Source organism: Peromyscus eremicus, chromosome 19, assembly GCF_949786415.1.
Source record: "Peromyscus eremicus chromosome 19, PerEre_H2_v1, whole genome shotgun sequence".
Lineage (NCBI taxonomy): Eukaryota > Metazoa > Chordata > Mammalia > Rodentia > Cricetidae > Peromyscus > Peromyscus eremicus.
Genome location: NC_081435.1, coordinates 16,669,927 through 16,696,781, shown reverse-complemented (window position 1 = coordinate 16,696,781; position 26,855 = coordinate 16,669,927).

Genomic DNA, 26,855 nt, shown 5'->3' with positions numbered 1-26,855 from the left:
AGAATGGATAAAGAAAACATGGTACATTTATACCGTGGAGTATTACTCAGCTGTGAAAACAATGACATCATGAGATGTTCAGGCAAGTGGATGGCAATAGAAAATGCCATCCTGAGTGAGGTAACCCAGACTCAGAAAGACAAACGTGGTATGCACTTTCTCATAAGTTGATACTAGATGTAAAGCAAAGGATAACCAGACTACAAGCCACAGCTCCAGAGAAGCTAGAGCCTTTATCCAGTAACTGATGGAAATAGATGCAGAGAGAGGGTCTTATGTTGTCCAGGTTAGCCTCAAGCTCAGAGGCTGAAGTAATCATTTGACCTCAGGCTCAAAAATGAAACTATTAGTACATGCCATAACACTTTGCTAAAAAGATTGATTTGACGTGTCTTGGCATATTTCTGTCATTAAGGCTTAGCGATTTCTACTTCGTAAACCACCAGTTCACAGCAATTGCCCCTCTGCTTCCTCTATTTCTGATGTTGGATCCATTGATTGAGGTTGTTTGTCAATTATTGTAAAAGTCTGGCATTTCTCTTTGGCTCTGTTGTATTTGTATTTCTTTGGTGAGATGTCCATTACAGAGGATTTTTAATTTTCCATCCCTCTCAAGTATCTTCATATTCTCATATTAAAATAATTTCTTTATCATAGCTGCTTTAAAATTTTTGGTGAGTAACTCCTGTCTCTGTTTTCTCAGTATTTGCCTCTACTGGTAATTCTTCCCATTTGTTTGACGTCTGCTGTGTTCTGGTGTGACAAGAGTTTTATAGTGAAACCTGGACTTTTTTTTTTAACTGTCTTGAGACTAAAATTCACTTAAACCTTTTATTTCGGCTTTCATTCTGCAACAGTGAAAGATGAGTTTTTCACTCAATTTCTGTCAAGTGCAGACAAAAGTCCAAGTTTTCCAATAACTTTTTGTTGCTATACAAAGTGGGAAAATGGTTCTGGTAGAGAGCGCTGCCCCCCAGCTCTTTGATGGAAATGGTAGTTTTCACTGGAGGCATTCTCGGCAGCATTAAGTACTCCTGCTACCTTTGGGTAATGATGAAAGTCCTGACACCACACAAGATCACATCTTACACAATGCTTAAGAGGTAAATAGTTCCCTCATTACTGCTAGGAGCGTGTCCAGAGCCAGGCTATTCCAATCATCACAAATGCTGCGGAAAATGAAGCAAGGAGTGTCCCCCTGACCAGTCAACAGGGAGAGGGGGCCCGTATTTCTCTTTTACATTCCTGACAGCCTGCTAGCAGAGATATTGAGACACCACAGTACAACTTCCTAAGTTTAGAAATCAACTGAGTCTAAGTTTTCTATCCTTTCTTTGCACCCTGCACGAGGGTGGTCTGGTGGTGTTGGAGGTGGTGGTGGTGGTGGTGGTGTGTGTGTGTATGTATGTAAAGAGTATGGGAAGAGTATGGTGGCCAATTATTTATTTTTCTGCTGATAGGATTAGAGGGAGTGAGTTTTTATTGGGGCTTGTAGGTGACATATGTTGACATTTCCAGGTTAATAGCGTCTTTATGTCAAAATTTGGGTTGTATGAGATAGAAAGAAACCCAGGATACCTACCATCATTTTGTTTTTCACTTCTGAGGCCACTTCCCAAATTCCTTTTTCTTCCCAAACCTCAAAGATTTGTTAACATTTGTCTTATACATAACAAATAGGGTTGTTAGTTGTACTTGACAGAAAGAATATCAACTCTGAATTCTACAAATGAGAAATGCATTCTCTATTTCATTTTCCTTATTCTAATTATTTTACTCTACAAGGAACATTACCTAGTCTTTCCTTGTATAAATTCTATGCAAATAACTATGTTTCCTATTAGTTCTCTGCTCAGTAATGTCTTCTTCACGTAAAACATAATATTCATTGATGAATATAATGTTTTATTGAATCTTGTATTTTTGACACATAAATTTCTAATATAGTTTCTGTGATTGATTAAGCTCTTTCTTACTTAACTAATATTTTGTCTGACTGTTTATATTAAATATACCAATAATTTTTTCTTAGTGCTTTACATAGAATTGACAATCAGTGTAGATCTTGGTAGGGGCAACTAAATGTTAATTTTAAATATCAACAGTGGGTATTTAAAATATTACATGTTACTGGAAACTATGGAATGTGGGTGTACTTGAAAAGCAGTACTTTGCATATGACACGCTGGGTTAGCAGGGCCCAACCTGAGTCTTGATAATTTTTATAACTTGGCAATTGCTTGGTAATAACAATGTTTTACAATAAAGACAACTGTACTCAAATATAACAATATATGTGCTTGTGATATTTGTGATTTAATAAATATATACTCTTTGGCTGCAGAATAGTAAGTTGGCTAATCTTTTACATGACCAAAGTTAGAAATGCTCCTTTTTCTGTATTTTCATGATATGATTGTTGGCTGTCCTCTTAAAAAGTTTCAAAACAGACATCGATTGCCAAGGAAACCTACAGGGTGTTAAGAGGTTTGAACTTTCTATAGACTCAAACCTCCACGGAGGGGAGCAAGGATGAAGGTTAAGTTCATCACCATTGGCCAATGATTTAATCGACCACGCTTACATAATAAACTCTTCATAAAAGCACAAAAGGCCTGAATGGGAGAAACTTCAAGAAAACAGAATATAAGAGTGTTCCTGAAAGCAGCACACCCAGAGAGCAAAGCTACTCCAAGCCCCTTCCCACATACTTTTCACTAGTTACCTCTTTGCTTGGATTTTGATCTGCTTATCATATAGTATCCTTTATAATCAAAGAGTAAGCCCAATATTTTCCCTGAGTTTGGGGATACGTTTAAACAATTAATTGAAACAAATGAAATTCTAGAAGCTCTGATTATTTACAGTCTGTGAGAAATACACATTGTGATCTCAGGCTGATGACTGGCATCTGACATAAGGGACACACTTTAATGTAAGTCATTATTTTATGGTATCTATGGAGATCTCCAAATAGCTAGCATCTGACTCAAACTGAGTTATAAGAATGCATTAAATTTCTGCAGAACAACTATTTATATGTAAAAACTAAATAAAAACAAAGTCTTTTAGCTGCCTTAAGTACTGTGTTGAACCTTATGCAATTAGAAACAAATGCTTTTGTTTTTTATCTCTTTTAATACTCACTATGGCATTCATTAAAGAGAAAATTCAAAGGTTTCTTCTTATGTTTACACCATTCAACAATGTATTTAAGATAATATATTAATCTAGAGAGAGATTTCCTCACATATAGTGAGACTCCTTTGGGCACTAACTTGATATCCTAATGTTCAATTCAATTCTAACAGTATGTGTTTGGGGACAGGATCTTGTCCCAGAGGACAAGGGCTCAGTCTCACATGATTTACCAGTAGCAGGTGACAAGAAGCCTCAAGTTTTGACTTGTGTTTCTTATTGAATGGATACTAACCAGGTAACCTTCTTATGGGGTTTGCTTTATTAGTTTCAGTGACTCACTGAAAACAGAGAACCCCCGTATTTACTACAGAAAGTGTGTAAATGAACAGCCATATAATGAGGTGTACAAGGAAAAATGTGTATGAAGAGATATAGAGTGTGCACACTCTCATTGAGCTTGACAGTGCCTGCCTTCTATGTTCTGGAAGCTTAGGGAACCTGGCACTTTCCTGGTTCTGTAGAGGATTCATTTTGCAGATGTTGATTGATTTGATCATTAATCATTGGTCATCAATTTAACCTTGAGCTCCACTTCTTTCCTGGAACGTATAGATGCTAATAGAAGGTCTATGCTTCTTATTTTACTCTGGCATTTTTATTGATGACCACCTACCATCAGGAAACTATGCAAGGAACCTATTCACCACTCATTATCAAAAAAAAAAAAAAAAAAAAGGACTTTTACCATCAAGGAAATAATATTTTAAGGACTGCATGTCAGAAAACAGGATAGAGACATTACAGTTTCTTAGAGTATGTACACCCACACACACTACTGGTAGATTGTCAAAATGTTTTAAGTTCAGGGGGAAGAGCATGCATCATTGAGCTGGGAGAAAGAGAGACAATGATATCCAAACAAACAGTTGAATTATGTTGTTTCGCGATAAGGTGGGATATGGGAAGAACTTCTCTATGCGGGCACAAGCAGTCAGAGCCATCTGCCTTTCCTAAGGAACCACTCATCAGGTGCTGCTTGGCTGACGCTGGCTGTAGACTCAGCACAGCTGCCCCTCTTAAAGCAAGGGCAGACCAATTAACCAAAGTTAATTTCTCAAAATGACTTTGTCATCAAACTTTTATTGCTCTTCTTCTGTCACGAGGAAAACTTCAGCGAAATCCTGCCTGGAACTCTGTGGCTGGACTGAGGGAGAAGACCAGTGAGTTGTCTTGCAATTCTTTGCACTACTTCAGTGAAGTACAGAAGAGAGCCGAAGGTACTAACCCCAAACTCTGTAGGCTGTATTGAATTTGGGGGGTCATCAATATCAAGCCTCTTCTATGGCATTTAATTCTATGTTCTTATAACATCTTTAGTTACACTGAAATAATTTCAGTGTATGTGGAGCCCATGTTAGGGGCATGGGATGTTACCTTTCGGAAGAGGATTGAAGCTGTAAGTGATGGGCAGTTAAAGCTGGTTTTGTTTTACCTTCTGTTGTTCTACCTTTCTTCAGGGAAACAAAGAAACTCTGGCTGAGGGCTGGTGAGAAATGCTAGGTAAGGTACATTTTTCATTTATTCAGAGTTCACTAACACTTTACTGGTACCTTCATTTATTGTCCTGGTAAAATTCAAAGTCTGAGTCTATTTGATGAATATGAATTTCCCCCCACAGCACTCATCCCTTCCCTTCTTCACACAAGCTCCTGTCACTGACTTCGTGAGTTGAACAGGATCAGGAGCTGCTGAGAAGAGATGGGCTGGGATGTGATTTGTCAAGCTCAAACTGCCCAAGAACATGGTGGATTTGAAGTGTAAAAGCCAAGCTAAGCTTTTCAGGTCTGGGGTTCGGTTAATAATACAGAGGATTTAAATGGGATTTTTCTTCCAGACAGTTCAAAGAGTTTCATTGCTTAGTCTGTATTTTTACTGAAATCACTGAAAAGAAAGAAGGAACAGAAATTACTCACCTCGTTTCACCAGGCAGAAACTTTGTGCCATTTCCCCAAATGGCAGCAGGTTTGAGAAATAACATGAAGCACACTTTATCCATGATATTGGTGAGGCTCAGGATCCATGTTAAGAGGATCCTAATTTCTAAAAGCTGGAGGATAGAGATAATAAATCTGAATATGCCTAAGTGATCGTTAATAACATATTAGCCCATCTTCTTAAGTCTAGGCCATAGAAGAGTTGCTAAAGATTAAAGCTCAGTTACCACTAAAGGTCCATGTGACCAGTTTGTTAAGTAAAATACAGTTTCACTTTGAGAAGAAAATAGTCATGAATTCATAGAAGGGATTTCTAGGTGTCAAACAAAACACTTGGTAGAAGTTTATGAAAGAAAAAAAATGTTGGACTAGGTTTTATAAGGCAAGATGTTACGTAATGTATATAGATAGAAATGACATTTGCAAATGCTGGTTCTTTGGGTTGAAGTACTCTTGGTAGGTTGTAGGGAATCTGGTTCCAAGACACCAGGTGTCTTGAACTGAAAATCTGTTTGGGGGAAGAAAGGTATGTGAATTTAGCTTTGCTCATCCTAGGGAATGCTAGACAGTTTTCCTTGTTTGTGTGGCTATGGCTGTTGTTTAGGGAGCAAGATGCCACTCAGAATATGTTTCAAATAGAAAAAGGAAGTGTTGTTTCAATCTCAACAAAGATACTTCATGTACATGACACCACAAAGTCTTCCTCAAGAAGGCTGATGACAAGAAGGTGATAAAGGTAGTGAGGTGTATCAGGAACCTGTATCCCACAGGAGAAAAACACAATGAACCAGGCTACTCAACACTCAGCTTTGCAGAGCTTTGATTTTAAAATGACACAGTTATGTAAATGTTCTTTGGAGCAACTCCAATCTCCAATCAACAGGCCTACATTTGACCCTAATATTAAATCTCCTTAACTGTGTCTGAACTTATTTTACTCAGATGAACAGACACTCCTTATTTTCCTATATTGTTTGATATTCTAAATGTAACATAACTTGTCTCAGATCAACATCTCTACCAAATTCTTCCACAGCCAAGTCAAACCCATATTGCTCCATTGATCATTTATTTCCTATTTACCAGAACAACCACACTCCATTATCCTAACATATCACATTTTCTAGGCAAACATATTCATGAATGGCATGATATAGCTGATAGCAGTCATCAAGACATCAAAGATCATTCCATTCCCAATTCACTAAGATCCTTTTCCCTTTAGAAAGACACATCTGAAACTCTTTATTTTTCAATCTTCCTAAGCTTAAGGCTAATCTTTGATACTTTCCCTTGAACTGAAGTCCTTGCCTTCTTCATCACTGAATTAAATTATGTTGCCTTTTTGCTTGCACATAATTTAAACACATAAGTACTGTAAGGTCTCTAATGCGTTCCCTGAAGATATATTTCTGCATCATAATGTTCTACTTAGATCATAAACTACTCAAGGTCAGTGTGAGTGCCTATTTAACTCCCTTCGTGTTCTTCTAACAGCAGCATGTACTCAGATCCTGAATAATTGTCCTCATGAAAAGTGGCTGAAGGTGTTTCCCTTCTTAGCATTGAAAATGAAATCAAGGTGAAATTAGTAAGTTATTAAAGGTAGTTGAAATTTGGTGAGAAAACATTAATTGTACTTAAGAATCTCTATTTCTTTGTGTTTTGACTCAAGATTTGCTTTCTTTAGAAAACATTCATAAATATTAATAGTAACTATTAAATAGATCCTGATGTAACTTTGGAGAAAAGTAAATTTTAATAGAAAATAACAAAAAAAGGAGATTTTAATGTGACTCGTGATCTGGAATTTCTTAGAATGAGGAAATAGTGGACACGTGTTTCAGAGTTATGTTCATGGGGGCTTGAGCATAACAAGTTGGCACCTCTCCCTGGCAATCGCATTTTGTGTGGCAAGGTACACGATACCAGATGGCCTTTGACTTAAGTAAAGTTTGCCATGACTTGTTAGTGTGAGCCTGTCTAGCAGCTGGCCATGTAGAAAACAAAATCTTCAAGTTCTATGGGATTTTGACACTCCACTTATCTGACTGTCCTCACATTACCCCCAACCTAACACATATGGGGTATATTGTATCATTGACCTTCATGAAGTCATTTTTCCGGGAAATTCACTAGTTTCTTAATCCTTCATGTCTTTTTCTGTGGCCCACCAAGAGATGACTCTTCTTAATTCCCTGTATCACATATTCCTGTTTCCCTCACCTTAAGATGTTCCATATCTTGGGTATAGCAATAAAATATTTATGGTTAAAAGGAAAGGTCATAGACTACACATAATACAAATGAATATTCATTCAGTAAGCCTGTGATAGCTTGAGTTCTTTTAGTACTATGCACCCTAGGTTACAGTCTAGTGTATTCTAGTTATCATTCTGAGCAGTGGTGTTTATGGAATGTGAGTCCTGAAGCAGAGAAGAGCACATGCTTTCTGACATGCTAGCCTTGCCATTTTTTTCTGAGAATGATTACCTTTTAAAGTACATCTGATTCTGATAAATGCATTCAGCAATGCCCACTTCACATTATGAGATGGCTTTCAAGCTCAGAGATCTCCCTTTGGCCTTAGTTACTGTCACTATTCTCTTTACTTTAGAAGCTTTTGCTACAGAATCTCTGTTTTCAATGCTCAAAAAAGGACATTTCTTCCTAGACAAAAGCCCATGTCCCTGGTGATCACCTGCTTGGGTCAGCACCCACTCCTCTGCCTGCTCCCTGCTTACTAATCTGGCCTTGACAGTTGATCTCATCGATGACTTTGGTTTCACTGATTCTGAAATAAAATAAATTTCTCTTATGACTTTCTGCCAAAGCACAACGTTCTTCAACTTAATCATAGTCACTAAAACCACATTTGTCTAATTTTGGGTTTCATTGTATTATCTTTTATAATAATTTTGACACTAAACTGTGAGGTCCCTGTGGCTGGACTCTCTTTGTAGATTTTACTATCCTATGACTATGCTGATCTGTGAACCTGACAGTTGTAGCAGAACCTTCTGTACAGGCATCTGTCCACATAAAGTGATGTGGAAAGGGGGACCTGAGGGAAGAGTCCTGAGGTCTGGGCTCTAATTTGAAATAGAAGACAGAACTTTATATCTATTGCTGATAATGCTTTGAGACCATAGATCGTGTGTCATAGTGTAAGTTATAGGCAGAAAAAGATGAAAAATTTGACCACTTTTGCAGATAATTCTAGTGAAATTCACAAATGCAAACAGAAAGATACAATGGGGAGAAAGGATTGTTAGGCACCCCTGATGTTTAGATAGAGCACATATTGGTGGCTAGGTCCTGGCTGGAGCTCTGGAGTTGACCACACTTGCTAGAAAGAGATTTATTGTGTGGAGACTACAGGCAGCCTGCAATCCTGGAAAAAGCAGAATATGAGTAATTTAGTCTCTGAACATAAGGCATCCCTAAGGGTTTTCAGACATAACAGAAAATTTGGATGGCTAGCAGTATATCCTTCCCCTAGTTATAATTGTACCTTCCAAGTTATTCATTTGACATTTGTGGGCTAGTAGGATTTGAATTATAAGAATGGGTATGAAGATGCTCTTCCTTGGTCATATCTTTTATTCTAAATATACTCTGTTCCATTTGGATGCTTCTACATTAAAAAAAAAATAAGGATTGTTGTGAAACTTTTATCAAAACATGTTAGCCATCTTTATATCAAGAGAAATTCACTGCCTTAGTAATATTTGATGATTCCAATTCATCATAGTGAAATTTGCTGAGATCTTTAATCGTATTAAATGTGTAAAGGCAAATGCCTCAATGTCACAGTACTTTGGAAAAACTCTTAGTGTACATAATTGATTGATTTTGTGCTTGTGTTTGGTATTATGAGACAGGTGTTGTGCAGTACTGACTGCCTGGTGTTGGAATTACGGCCATCCTGCCTCAGCCTCCTGAGTGCAGAGATAGCCGCACACCATCATTTCTGGTTTGGATGTAGTTCCAAAACAAAGCAGTCTTATGTTTCTTTAACAGAATATAAAATAGTTTTCGCATGTTTCTCTAACAGAGTATAAAACAGTTTTATGTATGTCATTACAATGTTTAACTGTGTCATTATGTATGTTCCAATATATGTGTCTTCAGGCACAATCTCAGGAATACATCATCATGATTTCACTAGGCAAGGGTGTCTGGTATGCTTTATCAATATTTTACAATGACCCATCACTTAGGCATCAGATTGCCATGTGTCACGAGGTCAAATGCTCTAATCAAGATTTCAGAGCTATTTATTTTGGTTTTGTTTGTCAGTTGTCATCATTGGATCCCACATACATCAGTAAAATGAAAATAGATAATGATGAACTTAATTATTAGGGAAATATAAATAAAGCACTTGTGTTCTATGTTCCTTAAAATTCTAACTGCCATAAAGGTGCAAAACAGAAATATCTTGGGTTATGAGAAGTTCTCTATTGCTATGCACCAGATAATACAGGAAATATGTATATTACTAATAAAAAGATTATTTATTAAAGAATTATATTGTGGGTAAAACAACTCATGACTACAGGATAAGACAGATTCATTCATAGAGTCCTAAAAGGCTGAGGATTGGTTCCATGCTGCTTCTGGCCTCCTGATTCGGTCTGCACCATCCAAGAGCACTAGAGAGAAGAGACCCGTGTACATGCTCCTCAGGTCTTAAGCTAGCCAAGAGGCCATACCCTAGGGGCTGGTACCCTAAGGCCATAAGTAGAAGGAATACCCACTATAATATTATACATAGATGACAATTTTTCAAGATACTTTTTTCTCTGGAGATAAGGGGTTCGTTGCCCCTGAGAGTGACATGATTTGTCCCAGAAACTCTTCTGTAAATGTTAGAAAACTGTATTTAATTAATATACATATATTTAATTTCCATGTACCATCTAAAGATAGCATTTTTCATAACATCATTGATTTGTATATGTAGCATCACCCACGATAGTACATGTCATTGTCATAAAATGTGCAAGTCCTCCTAAAATTTGACATCTAGAAACATATAAAAGACATTGGCAAAAATCATTGTTAGAGTGTAGCTTCAAACTTGGAAGTAAGACTGGAAAACATCCCAGGGCTGCAGCTGAGTAACAAAAAGCTTGAAGTTCAGCAGAAGAACTGTTTAAGTGAGAACTGCTGTTGGAATTTGGGCCTACTAAGAGGCTGGTTAGAAAAGGAGCTAAGTGATTAATTCTGGTGAAAATTCAGTTCCAAAGGGAACCTGGAGTCAAGGCAACTGTTTGGCAGAATTGGAAGTTATGTGTTGCTCTGATGAAACCTTTGTACTTGATATCCTTCAGAATTACCTACTGCTTTCAAAGATCTAGGGGGACCTCATCAATTAACAATGCTCCCTTTCCTTCCAACCATAACCCTTAGTTCATCGGAGCATATCAGTAGTGTCTTCCCAACTAATTAATCCATTATTTGTTCCATGTAACTAGTTTATGTGTAAAATGCACATTAGGTAGCTACCTAGAAATAACACGAATGAAATAAGATCTTTGGCTTCAAGGAACTTTAGAATTCTGAGAGAGAAATCAACAGGAACACAGTCTGAGTGGAGTTTCCTAATGGGTCAATGAGGTGAGAATGGGCTTTTGCTTGCTTAACTATAAGTTGATGGTGTTTTTTTCTTTCTTATGATTATAGGACTTTATGCATTAAATTACTCTTACAGAGGTAGATGAGTATAAAATGAAAACCTTTCTGTTTGTTTGTTTGATTTAGCAGAGGCCTGCTCTGGGGAGATTGAAGATTCATAGAAGAAGAGAAATGCAGTGAGTGGCATTTCTAAAGGGGTCTGGCCCATTTGATAGCAATGAAGCCTGTCATAGGACGCAAACGCAGAGGAACCCTGGTGAGATATGTCTCACAGCTGCAGACACCTAGCTCCTGGGCCTAGAGAATGTTTTCCTACCATCTGTCACCTGGTCTGAGGAGATAATTGCTGACTTCTGTGTGAAGAGCTGCTTGTAAATGCAGCTGGATGGCCAGCTCTCTTAAATTACCAGACCCAGGAGACCAGAACTTTCTGTTGTTTCCATGGAGCTCCTCAAACCCTGTCTTCGATTAAGATTTGTGTTCAGTGGTGAACGTGTGCTGGAAAGGTCATTATCCTTCCTGACAGACAGATGTCTGAGAAAGCCTAATTACATCCCCCAGATACAGAAATCCTTAACAACAAATTAAATTCAAAATAAGAAGCTAGGGTTTCAGTCAGGGCTCACACTTACAAAATGGCAAGACTAGAGAGGTCAACACACTCCATATTAGTACACATGCTGCCCAAATGAGTATATGGGCATCACATCCTGTAAGAAGATGGGAGACAGTTATAAATAAATGTATGTTTTTGCTGCATACCATTTCATTCTTCACTCCAAATGTGTGGATCATTGTGAAGGAAAAATATGTCAGGTTGAGGTTCTAACCAATGTTAGACTGCCAATTGGTAGTCTAACAATGTATGACTGCCTTTCACCATGTACTTTACATATTCTTGTTCCAATAAAGTTCTGCTTAACAGTACAAGTGTGGGTTAAAACATACAGATAAAAGGAGCTGATTCAAAATGATAATTTTCTGTCTTTCACTTGGCTACAAGGGTACAATTCAACTTCAATAAAGATGATTCATGAGGATTTAACATGTTTTTAAAAATTTATTATTATTATTATTATTATTATTATTATTATTTTACATCCTGACCACAGTATATCTTCCCTCTCCTCCCAGTCCCTTCCCTCCCATACCCTCTACCTTACCTCCCACCCCATCCAGTGCTCCTCTGTTTCTATTCAGAAAAAATCAGGCCTCTTGTGGGTATCAACCAAACACGACTTATCAAGTTGCAATAAAGCTAGACATTTCCCTTAGTCTGAAGGCTGGACGAGGCAATGCAGTATGAAGAAGAGGATCCCCAAAGCCATCAAAAGAGTCAGAGACAGTCCCTGCTCACACTGTTAAGATTCCCACAAGAGGATCAAACTACACAACTGTAACAAATATGCAGAGAGCCTAGGTCAGTCCCCTGCAAGTTACTTGATTGAGATTTAAAGTCTTTCAAAGGTAGGTAGCTGGATACAGCCTAAACCAAAACAAAGTTACAGTCACAGTGTGGAGAGCCACAGAACGTGTGTTCAAATCTACTTTAATCTAATCAAGAAGAAAGAAGAAAAGGGTGAAGTCATGTTAATAACTTGAGCAGTCCTTAAAATTTTCCAAGTATTCTTAAGAGACCACACCAAGTCAGGCACAGTCACGATTGAGGCTGATCACCAAAAGTGACTCACAGCTCACTGAATCGCCAGTTTTCATAGGAACCTTGCAATGCTATGCTCGGTTTTGCTTATACTGGAAGACATTGTGTGTAAAGAAGGAAAGCTACTAAGATCACCATGATATTCTGCTGACTTGTCATAATTATGATTAACTAAAGTATTGTGTGTAAAAGTTCAAATAAATGAACAGCCATATCAAGATGGGTTAAGAAACTTCTGTCTGTTAAGAGAAGAATGAAATATAGATCTCTTCCAGCTGAAAAGGGGATTAGTTGTTCTGCTTCAAATCACTTCTCTGCTACACACACAGTGAGAAGTGATCTAGCTTCTTAGTCAGCTTAATATCATGTAATAATTACCAGATGGTATGTATAGCTGAAGAAGGGAGAGAGAGAGAGAGAGAGAGAGAGAGAGAGAGAGAGAGAGAGAGAGAGAAAGAGAGAGAGAGAGATGTCTATGTGTGTGTGTGTGTGTGTGAGAGAGAGAGAGAGAGAGAGAGAGAGAAAGAGAGAGAGAGAGGTGTGTCTGTGTGTGTGTGTGTGTGTGTGTGTGTGTGTGTGTGTGTGTGTGAGAGAGAGAGAGAGAGAGAGAGAGAGAGAGAGAGAGAGTTAGTCACAACAGCACACAGAGACATACAAAACGAGAGAGACAGGGGACACCATAGACTTGGTAAGTATCTATATTCAGAGTATATACTGAACACAGTCATTCAGGGCCACGCGCATGGCCTAGAGCATTATCACTCACCAGTTTCATCACAAATTTATAATTTACCATTCCTAAGAAATATATCTTCCTTCTCTCATTATGGCCACTGAGACAGAATCTTTTCATTGGCTTGCCTGGCCCTACAGTCACGTCTATGGCTAGAACAACAAACTGCTACATTGAACACTGCCACAGGATCATTTGGGAATAATCTCTTAAGTAGCCTGTGAAAATCCCATGCAGCACAAGTCTATATCTTCAGAAAAATGCCCCCATTTTAATAATGTGCTAGGAGACAAGGCTACTAGGAATATGAGTAAACTTGGTGTGGCCCATCTTTACAGAGGTGCCTAACCCTGTTTCTCAAAAATAGGCTTTGGAAAGTATATATTCCACATTGTTGACCAATTATTCTAATTTCTGAGAAGAATACAAGGGAGATTTTATTTTACCTACCAACCTCTTTGATTTATTGTATATATAACTATAAAACAATCTGTTAAACCCATAATTTCTGTAAACTGAAATTCTGTTGAAACAACACTACATCAATGAAAAGGATAGTTTTTTATGTGAATGGTATCACTAACATACAGCTTTATCTACAACTACTAAACAATAATCATCTTTAATTTATAAGTAAATTTTAATAAATTATTTTTTACAGTTCTCTTCTTAACAAATTGACACTGTCAATTATGTGTATATATACTTTTGTGTTTGTAAAACAAGCATCCCCAGTATAAAACTGTGAGTTTCTGCTGCAAAAGAAACATTCCTGAAATCTCATTTATCATTACCTTCCCTTTCACAAAGTTTTATTAAGTTCAAGACTACAGAAACTATTCACATAATCTATCTCACCACCCATTTGTTCCATGAGTGTGGGAGATGTTTAAATTGAACTGATTAACATCTTTTAGTCATATTAAATTAGTGACCCATTAGTCTGGATGCACGTCCACAAAATGTTTTTAGCTCCTAAGTTTGACTAAGTTTGAAAACAACTGTGTTATGGTACTGGGGGGCGGGGATGATGACATAGTTGGTAAAGGGTTTGTCAGAAAATCATTAGGACCTGAGTTTGATTTCCCAGCAACAAGTAAAAAGCTGGCTATAGTTCTTCACACTTAAAACCCCAGTGCTGAAAAAGTAGAGACCAGTGGATCCCTAGGTTTCACTGGCTAGCTAGCCCAGTTTAATTGACAAGCTCTGGACAAACCCTCTGCAAAGCTCAAGGAACATCTCGGAAGAAAGAGGGGAACAAATGCAAGAGCCAAAGGATGGGATTGTATGTGGCATAATAATCTCGTCTAGATATAACACAATTATTGCACTCATGAGCTCATTGTAATTTTGTTGTTGTTGTTGTTGTTGTTTGTGTTTTTGAGACATGGTTTCTCTGTGTAGTTTTGGTGTCTGTCCTAGATCTCTCTCTGTAGACCAGGCTGGCCTCAAACTCACAGAGATCCACCTGGCTCTGCCTCCCAAGTGCTGGGATTAAAGGCGCGCGTTACCACCACCCAGCCAGACTCATTGTATTTGTGATTATCTGAACAAAGTCTACAAAAAAGGCAGCCATCTTTTCACCATGAATGGGTTGGTTTGTGGTTATAGGATTCTACCTGTTCTCAGCATCTGAAAGCAATTAATGTTTGCTGGAGATTTATGTCAGTTTTATCACTAGGTTAGCCAATAGTAAGTTATCTACATGGCACACCAATAAATAACCTCCCATTCACACTCATGCAAGCATCTAATGAAATCCTGCTTATTACACACAAAAATAAGACATGAAGGTAGAGAAGTACATGTTGGGTAGAATGGGTTCAGGGCTAGAAATGACTAAGTTCATTGTATACATGTACAAGATATCCAAAGAATTAAAAGAGAAAAAAGGTAGATTGTGCCTGAAAAATAAAACCTCAGATTGACCCATGGCCTCTGCATGGGCAGATGTTCATGCATTTGCGTGTGAATGCATGCGTGCACACATATGCACACACACATGCACACCTGCACACACATGAACTTGCTCCACACACATACATCTACAGAAAAAAAAAAAAACTGCCGAGTTCTAAGATGTCAATTCCATATCAAATTGATAGTGTTGTATATTTCATGTTTACAGGCTGTGGGAACTTCAGCAATGTATGCATGGTAGAAGAATTTGATAAAAAATTTCTAATGTAATCTGTTCATACAATTGTTCTTCTACTCCATTGAAATTTATAAGTACTTACACTTATATTTATAATCATATTTATATTTTTAGATACAATATCAAATACTACTTTTTGAAATCTTCATAAATTATAAGTTGCTAGATTTAACAAAATGTAACTACTGAATCAAATTTTAATAATTTAAATTAAATAAGCAGTAATTTCTAATTAAAGTTTGTATTAATTTATACTAAAATGTCCTAAATATTACATGAGATAAGCGTATCCTAAAAAGTAAATAAAACATATATCTAGATTTGAAGAACTGAAATTTGACTAGATATTCTGCCTTCCCCAGAGTAATGCTGTTTCATGCAATATTTATGTTACTGCTGTTGCCAAGACATCCTCTACCTATAACATGAATCGATAGTGGAAATCTACATTCTTACTATTCATGAAGCTAGAAGTTGGAGAAGAGCTCTTAATGTGGTAGGAAGATAATTTCTTGAGGTATCTGGAGATAGTGACAAATACATACTTTCTCTTGTATCTTCCCGTGGTATCTTCTCTGTGTATGCATCTCTGGTGTCACCATGTGTATTCTAGTCTCTTTGGAGAAGAGTGTTTATGAACTTAACTAGGGGCCCTTCCTGTGGCATCTTTCAACCTACTTGTCTCTTCAAAAAAGAAACTATTTTTGAAATATTATCTAGAGAAATTAGGATTGGACTATCAGTTTATGAATTTGGAGGAACACAATTCATTCCATAACAGCTACCACTCTTCTCTGGATGAGAGTCACAGGGTGATGGCCACCATTCCTTCAAAGTGGTGGTACATCTGAGTATTCTCTACTTCATGAACTCATCTGTTGAACAAGCAAATCTGTCCTCCTTATGAAGGAGTTGGATAATTAACAAATAATGGAAAATATTGATGAATATGAGCTTATCTGAATATGTCTTCACTGAACTTAAGATATAGGTTGTTTCACTATATTTTGCTACTTTCCTTCTTAATTCATATATATTACATCTTATCCAAATCAAATATTATGTATTAACCATGGAATGATCTTTTTTGTTGGTCTTTTCTGAAAAAAGTAGGATTTATTTTTCTTTTGTTATTATTAATTTATATTATTATTATTAATTTTTCCAGCTTGATCACAGTTTTCCCTCAATCCTTTCCTCCCAGTCCCTCCACAAACTTCCCTCTGCCCCATCCACAACTTCTTTCTCTTCAGAAAAGTTCAGGCCTCCCATGTATATCAGCCAGCCATGGTATATCATGGCACAATAAGACTAGGCCCCTCCTCTTGAATTAAGACCAGATAGGCAATGTAGTAGGAAGAAAGGGCACAAAAATTAGGTAATAGAAATAGCTCCTGATCCCTCTGGTAGGAGTCCCACAAGAAGACTAACCTACACAACTATAACTTATGAGCATAGGGCCTATGTCAGTCCCATTCAAGTTTTCTGGTTGGCAGTTCAGTCTCTGTGAGCTCCTATGAGCCCAGGATATTTATTTTGTGAGTTTTCTTGTGGTGTCCTTAGCCCCTCTGGCTCTCATAATCCTTCCTCCCCCTCTTCCACAAGATTCTCCAAGAGGTCCACCTAGTGTTTGGTTGTGGGTCTCTGCATCTCTCTTCATCAATTGTTGGATAAAGCCTCTCTGATAGCACCTGGTCTAGGCAACAGTACATGAGTATGGCAGAACATCATTAGGAATCATTTAACTGGATGGATAAAGAAAATGTGGTACACTTACACAATGGATTATTACTGAGCTGTTAATAAAAATGACATCTTGAAATTTGCCAGCAAATTGTTGAAACTAAAATAGATCATCCCAAGTCGGGTAACTTGGTCCCAGAAAGACAAACATGGTATGGACTCACCTATGGGTGGACATTAGCTATAAAGTAAAAGATAACCATGCTACAATCCACAGACCCAAAGAAACTAAGCAACAAGGACGACTCAAGGCAAGGATGGGGCAAATGAATCTCACTGTGAAGGGTAAATTGAATAGCCATCACAGGTGGATGGGGGAGAGGTCTAGATGGGAGGGTGGGCATGGGAACAGGAGGGATCAGGTAGGGAGAGAATGGAGGGAGAGAGTACTAGGAAAGACAACTGGAATCAAGGGCACCTTTGGATGAGCTAGAAATCTAAGTACAATAGAAACTGTCAGGAATCTATGAGTGTGAGCTTAGCTAAGACTTCTAGCAATGGGAAATACAGAGCCTGAACTGGCCATCTCCTGTAACCAGTTAACACTTCCAGGGGAGGGATTAGGACCCAGCTACATAAAGTCTAACCTACAATTTTCACTGTCTATAAGATATGCTGCAACAAAAGGGTGCAGGCATTATTATGGAGTGGCCAACCAGTGACTAGTCCAGCTTGAGATCCATACTATGAGAGAGAATCCACACATGACACTGCCTTGAGGGCCAGGACCCAGAGGCTGTATAGTCAGTCCAGAAACCTAGGATAGAACCAAACTTGACTGGCAAAAGAAAAAACATTGTCAATAGAATAATCATTTTAACTGTGTTTTTAAAAGCAAGTAGAAAGAGCCCTAGATTGTTTTTATTTATTGAACATATTAATGTTTTTTGACAGTCTATTTCATTCCTTTGTAAGTACAAATGAAATTAAAAAAATTTCAACACTAACTCAAAGTTTTGATTTCTCTTATTTTGTGCTACTCTGTGGTTGCTTGCTTGTTTGGAGATTTCTTGTTATCATTTATCCTTTAGTATTTGGAATTTTATGCTTCTAGAAATGGTAGTGGGAACAGTATTAGCTACAATTTATGGGACCAAATTGTTCAGAAGTACACCATTCTTGTGTTTCCATAAGTTCATGAAGTTTCTGGAGTTTTGATTTGTTTGTTTTTTGTTGTTGTTTTTATGAAAGATAACATGATTTTGACCCAAGGGAATCAGGATTAAGAAGCAACAAATATACATACAGTTTATTGGAACAAAGACTCCACTTCATAACCTGAATAAACACACTGAACAAAGTTTGGTGCCCTGTGCCTGCTCCTTAATTGCTGTGGGATGTTCTGTATGGCAAATGTGTTAATAACTAAAACACTGATTGGCCAGTAGCCAGACAGGAAGTATAGGCGGGACTAACAGAGAGGAGAATTGAGGGAACAGGAAGGGAAGGGGGAGACTGCCTGCAGCCGCTGCCAGGACAAGGAAGATGTAAGGTACCAGTAAGCCACGGGCCACGTGGCAAAGTATAGATTAATAGAAATGGGCTGAATATAAGAATAAGAGCTAGATAATGGTAGGCCTGAGCTAATGGCCAAGCAGTTTAAATAATATAAGCATCTGTATGTTTATTTATAAGTGGGCTAAGGAACTGCTGGGGCTTGGCGGGTCCCGGAGAGAAAACTCCTGCTACACTTAATGATCTCTCTCATGAGCCTTAATAAAGGAGATCCCTCTATATTTCAGTATTGTGTGTGAACTTTTCTTTTTTACATTTTAAAAAATAATTTATTTTTGTTCATGTGCACTGGTATGAGGATATCAGATCCCCTGTAACTGGATTTACAGACAGTTGTGAGGTGTTATGTGGGGGCTGGGAACTGAACCCCAGTCCTCTAGAAGAACAGTCAGTGTTCTTAACTGCTGAGCCATCTCTCCAGCCTTACATATATAAACAGTGGGTATCTATCAAACTTATGAGGTATTTTGTAGATATTGTTACTCTTTGTTCTCTCTCTCTCTCTCTCTCTCTCTCTCTCTCTCTCTCTCTGTGTCTGTCTGTCTGTCTGCTCTCTCCTCTCTCCTTTCAGCCACCAGTATCTATGATTCAGTTTATATAAAAGGAGATTTGTTTTAATTGAATTTAATGTTTATAATTTTCAGATTCTTCAGGTCCTTGCAAATATATCATTATGTTTAGCTGCTGCTATTCTATTTTATTCCAATAACTTGCTTTGGGATATCTTTGAATATATAGAAAGATCATTTAGATATAAATAAATAAATCCATTATTGGTTCAAAGACAGCAATAAATAGCATAAATATGTCTTCTACATCTACCAAAGTCTTCCAGATTGTATCAGTGTAAGATGGATCTGTGACCTTCCCATCGTGTAGCAGCCATATTTAGAAGACAAAATGGGCCTGGCAGTGGTGGCACATGCCTTTAGTCCCAGCACTCAGTAGACAGAGCCAGGTGGATCTCTGTGAGTTTGAGGGAAGCCTGGTCTACAAGGCGAGATCTAGGACAGGCACCAAAACTATACAGAGAAACCTTGTCTCGAAAAAACAAAACAAAACAAAACAAAACCAAGAAGACAAAATGGGTTTACTCATTAATCCAAAGCAACATTATACAGTAAACCATCAGCTTTCAGAAAAATGAGAAGTGCAGCAATAATAGATTTGTAAAAGATGAACAAAATTTTTGTAGTATGCCCCTCAATTTTCCTATATCTTATTGGCACAAAAATTACTAATTACAAAATAGATCATCCATGGGAGGGTGTTCTGAAGCTGAGATTGCTGTTGTGGAGGGATGGTGAACATGATGCCAAACTAGAGAGTAGCCAAGAAATTTCATTAATGATTAAATAATTTAGGTGGAGAAGGAAGAGCATAGATGCGAACTGAGTTTTGTTAATTTCTCTGGGACAAAAATATATAGGTTTGTGGTCATGATTAAACACTGTTTTCCTTTCAGTTCATAACAAAGACATATCCATCTTAAATTTTTTTGGAAATACAAAGATCCAGATCTTTTGTCTTTTCAATATGGAGCACAAAAGAGAGATCCAGAGGGTTTACATGGTCTCTGTGCTGGTTGCAGAATTGCCCTTGGGAAGGGTCACTGAATGTCTGGTATATACCAGATAAGAAAAATGGACAATACTCACAATCCATCAACTTTCGTATGAACATAAAACAAAATACATTGTCCATGATGATCCTGGCTCAATGAAAGATCTTTTCCTCCAGTGAGTCAAAGCATGTGTTTTTAACATGCAGCTTTGTTCTGCAAGCTTAAAATAAACTTAGCTAATAAATTACCAGTGTATTTATAAATGTGGTCTAGGACAATTTTAACTTAATTCAACATATGGTTAGATTAGATTCTTTTCTAATACTTCTTCACTTAACTTTATTTTTTGATTCCTCATTTACATTGATAATTTTCTTCTTTTGAAAATTTAATTTAATTACAATATTTCTCTCTTACCTTTTTTCTCTCCAACACTTCCCTATACTCCTTCAAGCTCATACTCTTTTATTTTTTGCTAATTGTTATTGCATACATACATATATATGAATTCTTAAAATATATGGGATATATACTTTATGGATGTAGGTATGCAGGAAAACATCCCCAAGATAAAATTGTATGGACTTAACAGGCTATATTGAGGACTATATAGTGATATTTCTAATAAAAGATAATATATTTCTCATATATATAATATATATATATATATCACTAAATATAATCTGTTCAGTCTGTATAATGTTATCTGTAGGTATGTTTTAAGGCTGGTTGTTTGGCACTGGACAACCAATTGTTGGGCTTATCCCTGGGGAAGATGACCTCTCTCAATCTCAGGTTTCCCCAGTTGTCTATAGTTCTCTGTGTATGGTTGAGGCCTCCTGGGCTTTTCTACATACAGTTTGTAATGTTCATTGATACAATTATTTTTCAGTTCATGACTGGGCAGTCATGTTGCTAAGACTGTGAACTTGAAGTTTCTAATAATTGTTAGGAGAGAAAAATCTCATAGCAAACTCCCAGGCCCATTGACTCTTCCAATCTTGTCATCCCATTCCCTCTTCTACAATGTTCCCTGAGCCGTAGATGTGCTTTATAGATGCACACACTAGAACTGAATTCTACAAGTCTGCATTTTGATTTTTTATAGTTGCTATGTGTGTACTGAAAGTTTTCCAAAATATGAAGATGTTTGGATGTCATGTGTGTCTTACAAATCATGTAACATGAAATTCTTATCCAGGTTGCTACCCTTCAGATATTTAGTGGCATCACTGCAGTGATTTGATTGTGAAAACAGATTTCCTTTTGATTCCTTTTATTTCATTTGGGGTCCTTTTTGGTATTTAAACTACACTGCTCATTGCAGAAGCAAGTTAACAATGAGCCACATAAACATCTCCATAGCACTCTGTGATTCTAGTTACTTCCTGGCATGTTCTCACAACCAAATCTCTCTCTCTCTCTGTCTCTCTCTGTCTCTCTCTGTCTCTCTCTGTCTCTCTCTGTCTCTGTCTCTCTCTCTCTCTCTCTCTCTCTCTCTCTCTCTCACACACACACACACACACACACACACATACAGTGCGTGTGTGTTCACATTTCCATTCAACATGAAGAATGCTAAATTTATTTTTGGGTGCTCTAAAAATCACTGGTCAGGCAGTCAATGTCCTTTTCTATGTAAAGGAACTTAGAAAACAATCTGAAAGAAGCATTTTTTAGTTGAAGTTTCCTCTTTTTAATGACTCCAGATCATGCCAAGATGAGAAAAAACTAACCATGATGTTCCTAAGTGCAGTACTTTATAAAGAAGTGTCAACCACCCTTGAAGGGTAGGAAGAGATCTTTCCCATTGAGAACATTCACATCTTTGGAAAATTTTTCATCAAAAGGGATTTGATGTCTTTCACCTGTCATTGATTTATCCATTTGGTCATTTGTATATGCATTAAATTGTGGATATTTGTTTTAAACTGAGTTATAACACGATGATTCTTTATTTTATTGCTTGAACTTCTCCAGCATTGGACAGTGAGAGCTTTCTCAGTATGTTTCTATGTATTTTGGGTACAATGTACGCCCAATTAAATGTTTTCTTCTTTGAGAATTGGTGTGGTCATTGTGTCTCTTCACAGCAATAAAAAATCTAACTAAGATAAAAATTGGTACCGTACCAGGGATTAGGATATTATGGTGATAGTCTCGACCATGCCTTTGTTTGGAGGAGTGTAGAATTTGGGGCTTTGGTTCAGGAAAGGAGCTGAATGCTTTAAGTTGGGCTTAATGGCCCACACTAGTAAAAGCCCGGAAGACTGTGATGCTGAAAGTGATTTGAAGTATGAGGGCCTGGGTCAGAGTTTCAAAGAAGAATATTAGTATGTGGTCTATAGACTGTTTTGTGATATTTTGGTCAAGAATGTAGTTGTTTTTTGTCCTTGTCTGTCTGAGGTTAAATTGAAGAGTTTTCTATTAATTACATTGGTAGAGGAGATTTCAAAACAGCCTAGTGTTGACTGTATCCTGTGGTTATTAGGGGTCAGCCTTATGCAGATATATAATGAAACAGGGCAAGCTTAGCAAGGAATAATAAAAAATAACTGTACAGTTTGAGTAGAAAAAGAGCACCAGGAAGTGTAACAGATTAAAGAAAAGCCAGATGCTAAGCAGAATAAAGGGAAGGGTGAGCTCAGAGCAAGACACTATCCAGCTAAGTTTCAAACTTGTGAAAGGAAATTTTAAAAAGGGAAAAGAAATTAAATAAAAGCATAGGGCCAGATATAGTGGTGCATACCTTTAATGTAATCCCAGCACTCAGAAAGAAGAAGTTGGTGGATCTCTGAGTTCGAGGCCAGTCTGGTTTACCAAGCGAGCTCCAGGATAGCCAAGCTTAGGCAGTGAAGGAAACCATGAAAGACAAAATGTTGGTAAAAAATATATTTGAACGGGGGCCATGTTCTAGCCCCAGAAAGCAGCAGAATTGGCAACTTTGGCCATTTGGTTCTGTCTTTAGAGTCAAGGATACAAGAAAGGAGTTATGGAATCTCCTTCTGTGACTAAGGAAAGCCACTGTGGTAGGGGGGTCCCTGCATGGAAGTCCACAGAGGCCATTGTGTGAAGCTGTAACATGAAGCCAGGATTGCCTTGGAGACCATAAGACATTCGAGCTGCCAGAGCCATGAAATACCTACCCTGCAGAACTAGCCCACCAGGAAGAAGTGTGTTACAACTGACAAAACTGAAAGGAGTTGGAGATCTGAAGAGTGCTTGGACATCAGTCATGGAGATGCAGAGTTTGGAGTTTGTCCAGCAGGGTTTGGGACTTGCTTTAGTCCAGTATTTCCTTAGTATGCTCCCATTTCTACATTTTGGAGTAATAATGAATATCCTGTGCCTTTGTATATTGGAAGTATGTGATTTTCTTTTCAATTTTGATTTTCCAGGATATAGTTAAGAGATTGCCATGAGTATTAGAGACATTGATATTTTGAATTGGAACAGTGTTGAAACTGTTATAGACTATAGGGACTTATGAAGTTGGAGTAAATGCATTTTGCATTATGATGTGCAAGTCTCTGGGGGCCAGGGAGTAGAATGCGATGGTTTGCATGAAAATGGCCCTCATTCACTCATAGGAAGTGGCATCATTTGAAAGGATTAGGACATGTGACCTTGTTGGAGGAAGCTTGTCACTGGGAGGTGGGCTTTGAGTCTTCAAAAACTCAAGCCAGTCCCACTGGCTCACTTTCTCTTCCTGCTACCTGCTGATCCAGATGATCCAGCATCATGGCTGCCTTTGGGCTGCCATGCTTCCCTTTGTAAGAGTTGCTATGGTCATGGTGTCTCTTCACAGCAATAAGAACCCTAACTAAGTAGGTATAAGTCCATCATTGTATGTTTTTCTTTTACATTCTTGGTTTATGATCAGTTTCTTTTTTTAACCTATAAATGTGTCTGTTTTAGCCTTTTAGATTTTTTAATTTAAGAAAAGTTTTAATTCATTTTATATACCAACCACAGATGCCCTTCTCATCCCTTTTCTGCTGCCTCCCCAGCCTCTCCCCCAACCCATCCCCAATCCCTCCTCTGAAAGGTTAATGCTTCCCATGGGGAGTCAGCAAAACATGGTACATTCAGTTGAGGCAGGACCAAACTCCTCCCACCTACATCAAGGTTGAGCAAACATCCCATCATAGGGAATGGGCTCCAAAAAGCCAGACCATGCACCAGGGATAAATCCTGATCCCACTCTTAGGGGCCCCTCAAACAGACCAAGCTACACCATTGTCTCACACATGCAGAGTGCCTAGTCCTCTCGCATGCAGGCTCTATAGCTGTCTGTCTAATGTTCAAGAGTTACCATGAGCTTGGTTCAGTTGTCTCTGTAGATTTCCCCATCATGATCTTGTCCCCACTTGCTTATATAATCCCTCTTCCTTCTCTTTGACTGGATCCTGGAGCTTGGTCTGGTGCTTGGCTGTGGATCCCTGTATCTGCTTCCATCAGTTACTGGATGAAGGCTCTATAATGACATTTAGGGTATTCACCAATCTGATTATCATGGTAGGCCAGTTCAAGCACCCTCTTCAGTATTGCTAGTACTCTAACCTGGGGTCATCCTTGTGGATTCCTGGGAATTTCCCTAGCACCATGTTTCTCCCTAACCCTATAATGTCTCCCTCTGTCAAAATATCTCTTTCATTGCTGTCCCATTCCATCCCTCTCCCAGTTTGACCATCTCAATCCCTAATGTTATCATCTCCCTCCCCTCCCCTTCCTTCTGCTCTCCTCTATTGACACCCCTTACCCTCAGTTTTTTTCATGGAGATCTCATCTATTACCCCTTCCCAGGGTGATCCATGCCTCCTTCTCAGGGTCCTCCTTGCTAGCTAGCTTCTCTGGAGCTGTAGGTTGTAGCCTGATTATCCTTTGCTTTACATCTAGCATTCACTTGTGACTGAGTACATACCATATTTGTCTTTCTAAGTCTGAGTTACCTCACTCAGGATGATATTTTCTAGTTCCATCCATTTGCCTGCAAATTTCATAATGTCATTTTTTTTACAGCTCAGTAGTTCTCCATTGTGTATATGTACCACATTTTCTTTATCCATTCTTCAGTTGAGGGGCATCTAGGTTATTTCTAGGTTCGGTCTATTATGAATAATGCTGCTAAGAACATATTTGAGTAAGTGTCTTTCTGGTATGCTTGAGCATCCCTTGGGTATATGCTCAAGATTGATATTATTGTCTGTTTTAAATGTACTGTCTTAAAGTACATTGACTCCCAATTTTCTGAGAAGTCGCCATACTGATTTCTATAGTGGCTGTACAAGTTTGTACTCCTACCAACAGAGGAGTGTTCCCCTTGCTCCACATCCTCTCTAACATAAGCTGTCATCTGTTTTTTTATCTCAGCCATTCTGACAGATGTATAAGTCATTTTTATTTACATTTCCCTGATGACTAAGGATGTTGAGCAATCCCTTAAATGTATTTTAGCCATTTTAGATTCTTCTGTTGGGAATTCTCTGTTCAAATCTGTAGCCCATATTTGAATTGGATTGTTTGGTATTTTGCTGTTTAGTTTCTTGAGTTCTTCATGTATTTTGGATATCAGCCCTCTGTCATATGTGGGGTTGGTGAGGATCTTTTTCCATTCTGTAGGCTGTTTGTCTTATTTGACATGTATTTTGCCTTGCAGATGTTTCTAATTTTCAGGAGGTCCCATTTAATTGTTGCACTCAGTGTCTGTGCTACTGGAGTTATATTTAGGAAGTGGTCTCCTGTGCCAATGCATTCAAGGTAACTTTCTACTTTCTTGTCTATCAGGTTTAGTGTAACTGGATTTGTTTAGGTCTTTGATCTACTTGGACTTGAGTCTTGTGCATGGTGATTGAAATGGATCTATTTATAGTCTTGTACATGTTGACATAGCAGTTATGCCAGCACCATTTGTTGAAGATGCTTTTTTTTTCTGTTGTACAGTTTTGGCTTTTTTGTCAAAAATCAGGTGTTCATAAATGTGTGAATTAATATCAAGGTCTTCAGTTTGATTCCATTGGTCCACATATTGTTTTTTTTTTTTGTCAATACTAAGATGTTTTTAATTACTATAACTATAGTAGAGCTTGAAGTCAGGGATGGTGATGCCTTCAGACATTGCCTTATTGCACAAAATTGTTTTAGCTATCCTGGGCTTTTTGTTTTTCCATAAGTAGTTGAGTATTGTTCTTTCAAGGTCTATGAAGAAAAAAAATGTTGGATTTTGATGGAGATTGCACTGAAACTATAGATTGCCTTTGGTAGGATTGCCATTTTTATTATGTTGATTCTATCTATTTATGAGCATGGGAGATCTTTCCATTTTCTGATATCTTCTTCAATTTCTTTCTTCAAAGACTTAAATTTCTTGTCATACAGGTCTTTCACTTTCTTGGTTAGAATTACTCCAAGGTATTTTATATTATTTGTGACTATTGTAAAAAATAATGTTTCTCTGATTTCTTTCTTGGCCCATTTATGATTTGTATATAAGAGGGCTACTGATTTTTAAGTTAATCTTGTATCTCACCACATTACTGAAGGTTTTATTAGCTGTAGGAGTTCCTGGTACAACTTTTGGCATCACTTATGTACTATCATATCATCTACAAATAGATCATGTTTGACTTCCTCCTTTCCAATTTGTATCTCTTGATCTCCTTTTGTTGTCTTATTTTTCTATCTAGAACTTTGAGTACTATATT